The sequence below is a fragment of the Patagioenas fasciata genome, chromosome 3 (assembly GCF_037038585.1).
Source record: "Patagioenas fasciata isolate bPatFas1 chromosome 3, bPatFas1.hap1, whole genome shotgun sequence".
In the NCBI taxonomy this organism is placed as follows: Eukaryota; Metazoa; Chordata; class Aves; order Columbiformes; family Columbidae; genus Patagioenas; species Patagioenas fasciata.
The window spans coordinates 78,052,999-78,058,182 of NC_092522.1; positions in this window are offsets into that span (position 1 = coordinate 78,052,999).

Consider the following 5,184-nt stretch of genomic DNA (forward strand, 5'->3'; position numbering starts at 1 on the left):
ATCCACAGTAGAATCACCAAGACATGGGTATTTCACACATTCTCTCTCCAAATTACTGTGTTTGCATTTACTGACCTTGGACATTAACTTTATTTTTTCTTCCCATGCCCCTGTTCCTAACCCATGCGGAGTGTGACCAAGTCTCAGTGCACAGTGTTAGCACCAGTCTACCTGTAAGCAGGACAGGACAGTCTATTCTTCACTGGTCCTGCCTTATTGCAAAGGTCAGTAATTTCTCCAAGTTTGTAATAATATGAAACTAAAACCTAGGGAAAGGAACAACCGGATAAAGTAGGGAAAACTGGTAACCGGTAAGAACTTGTCTGTCACTTTCATCCAAATAGATCAAGAAACTCCCTCCATCGCCTCTCATTGTTCTCCTTAGTATCTGATCATGGGTTTGCTAAGTGCCTCTGAGTGCTGAGTGCCAAGGAACTTTGCTCTTCGAAGCAGAGGACCCATTAGCAAGGCATATATACCTCATTACATGTTATTGCTTTAATCACACTGCCTTTTAAACCCTTGATGGCATGACAAAAAGGTTAGCACAGAGCTCAGAGAGGGAATTGGGGAGCTCTCATCTGTGGAAGGAGAAGGGTGGAGATGTGGAGGAGGGAAACACAGTGGGATTTTGGGGTACAGTAAGCAGCAGGTGCTCTAAAACAGTCCCATCCTTACTTCAGGCAGATCTCCTGCTATGAAAGAGCTGTTACAGGTGCTGCTACACAATCTCCTCCTGCTCAAAGTCTCAGTGTAAGCAAAGCCAGGGCAGGGAGCTCATCCCTTCTCCCAGAAGCAATAACTGGTAAGCCAAATCTCAGGCATCACCACAAGGGAGCTCTGAGTGCAAAAGGGCTGGGGGATGCTGAGGCCGGGATCTCCTGCAGCTGCCCATGGTAGAAGCACAAGCCATTGCTTGCTCTGCATGAAGCACTTGTACACCTGACTCCCAGCCCTCCTGCAACCCAGTCCTGAGCTGTCCTGGAGATGCTCCCTCGGCAGAGTTTATAAATTAATTAAAGGCAAAGTCTGTGGGCCCCCAGCATTACACTGTGCCCCCTCCAATCTGGTGTTAATGCATGGGAGGTAACACTGGGCTGCAGATAAGTGGAGACCAGAATGGAGCAAGTCTGCTACCAGCTCTTTACACACACACAAATTTGCTGTGACAGATTCAGATTTGTCAATCTGAAATGCCTTGGACTTGTAGGGACAGGCCCACTAAGCATTGCTTCCTCCCTGCTCTCTTGCATGACTTTTCCAGTGCCGTTATGCACAGATGTCACCCTTACTGTGTCATCTTGCTCTTTCACTTCCTTTCTTGTGGCTTCTGGTGACAAAGCTTTTTAAAAAGTGGTATTCCACTTTATGCTTTCAGAAGGCCCTCTCTGATGGAAATCTTCCAGTTTTCTATTCTTGAGTGCTCAAAGTTGAGCCAAGTAGGAGGGTTAGGAAGAATTCTGCTACAATTCATCTAACAGGCTTCCAAAAATTCCATTTATTCAAGTCCTGTATTAACATTGTTTATGGAACCTCAAATACAGAGGCAGGTCACATGACTGAGAAGAATGCACTTGCAAAACATCATCAGCAAACAGGCTGAATAGATATTGAAAGAGGGGAAAAACAACTGTATTGAAACAGAAGGTAGCTCTCAAGTCCTTAGAGAAAAGCAGAAATATTGGGTTAATGATAAGCAAAAGTAAAGAAAGGTGGAAATTAAAAAAAAAAAAGCCATTGCAAGAGGGGCCAGGATGTCAGGAATAGACAAACTTCTCTAACAAGGAGCAAAATAGATGGAGAAAGCAGAGACTTTTCTCATTTTTCATCTTTTCAGTCACTCTGGACTATTCTTGCATCCAAGGCAACTTACCCCTATTGCTCACAGAACTCTTTGTAGAGAGGAACTGTATTGATATCCTCAGTTCTCAGCTTGAGCTGGCCCCATTCAGCCTTTAATATTTCTAGTTGCTTCCACAGTATCAGAAAAGATCTCAGCAAGTTAAGTGATATGACCAGATCATGATGCCTGAGCAAGAGTTTGTACATTCTGTGATTCTGTGTGATCTTTTTGCTGTTCTGCAATCAGTTAGCACTTGAATCAACCATTTCTGCCAAATTCTGTTGGAAGTCACAGGGAAATCATGGAATCATAGAATCATTTTAGTTGGTAGAGACCCTTAAGATCATGGCTTCAAAAAGTTATGACAAGCTTTTCACATGATTTTCTTTGCTTAATAGCATCTCATGAAATATATAGTGAGACGAGACATGCGACAGGCTATTGCACAATCAGAACTTGCAATGGGGCCTTATGCCAGTGTACACCAGAGCACAGTACTGTAAAAAAGAGGCCATTTTTTTAGTTCATTGAGTACTCACATACAGAAGAGATGGGGATAAAATTGCACAGAAGTTAAATCCTTTGTTTTATTGCTGCTTTCCTCAAGTGAATCACTTCAAAAGCATCACTTGGTCTCTACTAAAAGTACTGTTACAGAAATCAAACTCTTAGGCCAGATTTTGAAGGAAGCAGACTGTAAAATAACTAGATTTGTCCTTTCTACTCATTTTACCTTACAAATCATTCAGTGTATCTGTTTTGCATCACAAACAGTTTGACTCCCTCCCCATTCCTTGAACCAAATTTTTGTGTAGTTTCTGTCAGGCTTTAGGTGCCACCAACAACCATCCCTCATATCCACATCCACAGCACAAGTACTTGGGGAAGTACCGCCTGGAGGTACTTTGCCTCTCCTTGACTAGATTTGGGTTTAGACAGTGGCCAGGCTGTTCCTTTCCCATTTGCACTGAGTAGCTCTTGATAAAAAAAGAGCTGGACCTTCGGTGAGGCATAGGGAGAAGTCAGGACACTGTTTTCTCCAGAAGTCTGGAGAGGGCCAACAGGCCCTCTAGGGGTGTCTGTCACTAGGGCTTCTCTCACAGAATCACAGATCACAGAATGGCTGTGGTTGGAAGAGGCCTCTGGAGATCATTTAGTCCAACCCATCTGCTAAAGCAGGTTCACTGAGAGCAGATCACACAGGAATGTGTCCAGGCGGGTCTTGAATGTCTCCAGAGAAGGAGACTCCACAACCTCTCTGGGCAGCCTATTCCAGTGCTATGGCACCCTCCAGGTAAAGAAGTTTCTCCTCATATTCAGATGGAACCTCTTGTGCTTCAGTCTGTACCCATTGCCCCTCATCCTATTGTTGGGCACCACTCACCTCTCAAGAGCACTCAGGATTTATAACAGACAGCATTGTTCCCTTTGCTTCTTACCAGATGGCCAGGATGTAGGTGAGGTTATCACTGCCTGTGTCAGATCTAGGCCACTTATATTCGCAGAGATTCGGTTGCAAAAACTAGCAGAAGTCCTACATAAAAGCTGTACAGTCCCAAACTGTTGTCAGAGGTAGCTGCTTGCTTTTAGCTAACGAGGCTGGACAGTTGGCGTGATCTTCCACAGCAAAGCTGTAGCTGTTGAGCAGTACATCCTCCATGAGAAACTGCATCGCCATCATCTGCCCATGGGTAACTCTTGGGTCTGCCACCCAGGCTGCACAGGCACAGCTGGAGAGAAAGGCAGAGTCTCTGATGGTCTGTTGCACAGAGCTTAACCAGCGATAGCAAATCGCAGATAACTGTCTGCACAGGGCTTTTTTGTGTTATAAACACAGATTTCAAGCTTTTAGCAACACGGTCCTAAAACACATATGCCCATGGATAGAAATTGTTTGATTCTCTAGTTCTAGCATGTTGGGAAAATGATAAGTATGGGTTCATTATCAGTAAAAATGCTCTGCTCTGCTTGGCAAAAGATCAAATGTGAAGTAAATGATAAAATGGGTTTTTGGACAGAAAAGGGGGAGATGTTTTTTGTTCACTTCTGTTCTTTAAAAAACAAAGACAGGGAACGGGATAATATTATTTTGTTTTCCTCCTGCATCACAGATTCATCTTGTCTTTATGTCTTTGGACATAAGCAGAAGGCTGCTGTCTCACTGTACCTGCCTGATGTAATTTATATTAATTGTGTTGTTGATAGTGACTGGAAACAATGCTCCACCCATTAGGAATGTCCTGCAAGGGAAGTGCATGAGTGTCTAAAAGAATAGAGATGACTGTTCATAAATAAGAACAACATTCAATTAGTTATGAGAGTCTCATCTGATTTGATCAGGGAAAGGCAACTCAGAGGCCAAGCTGCTATTTGATAGGTGATATACACTCTTCTCTGATTTTGAAAGTAGGCTATGTATTAGAAAGAAAGAAGCATCTATTATCACTCCTTGAGAAAGAAGCAATAAGATTAATTCTGGAATACATTTCCTACCAAGATGCTGAGCTACTTCTGCATCCACAGAATAGGTCCCATGCCCTTACCTACCTACTGTCAAATTGCTGGTCCTATCGCAGAGGCAGTGGGACATCTTATTTGTCAAAGATGTCCAGATTTTGCAAATGCTGTTTCTCAGTTATGCTAAGGAGGTCCTATGTATCACTGTCACTAAAATCAAGGCAGGGGTGGCAGGAAATTGTATTCCTGTAACTCATTGTTTGGGAAAGGCATTGCTGAAGGTGAAACAATATTATCTGATATTGGATAATTAACAGGAGGGCATTAAAATGAGGAAACATGAAATTAGATTATTTAAAACTGCCTGTTACTATGCTAAGATCACCAGAAAGACTCATCTTTACTTTCCCTAACATGACACCAGCTTTTTTTTGCCAGTGTCATTCAAGGTGCCTCTTGAGCACATAGGTATATGATTTGGCATTATGTAACTTGGTATGATGCTGTAGCTAATGAAACTGCTAGATCTAAATATCTCGCACACAACCACGGCAGACACCTTGGGCAATCAAAACTCCTGCTGGGTGATGAGAGTGCTCAGAAGAGTAACTGAGAAAGTAGAAACCCCAACATCTATTCTACAGAAGAATTCCATTTTGGTAACATCAGTATGATTATATTCCACCTCAAATTTTTATTACTAATTTCTATAGAGAATTTTTTCTGGAATCCCTAATGGCAAATCAAGTTAATAAGCTGTGATCATGGGATTTTTAGCTAATTAGCTATTAGTGTTTAAGTTCTAAGCACAACAGCAAGAAGCACAGAGGACTTTGTTCTCCAAAGAGCTCAGTGCCAACACTTTACTCACCCTGCAACTTTGA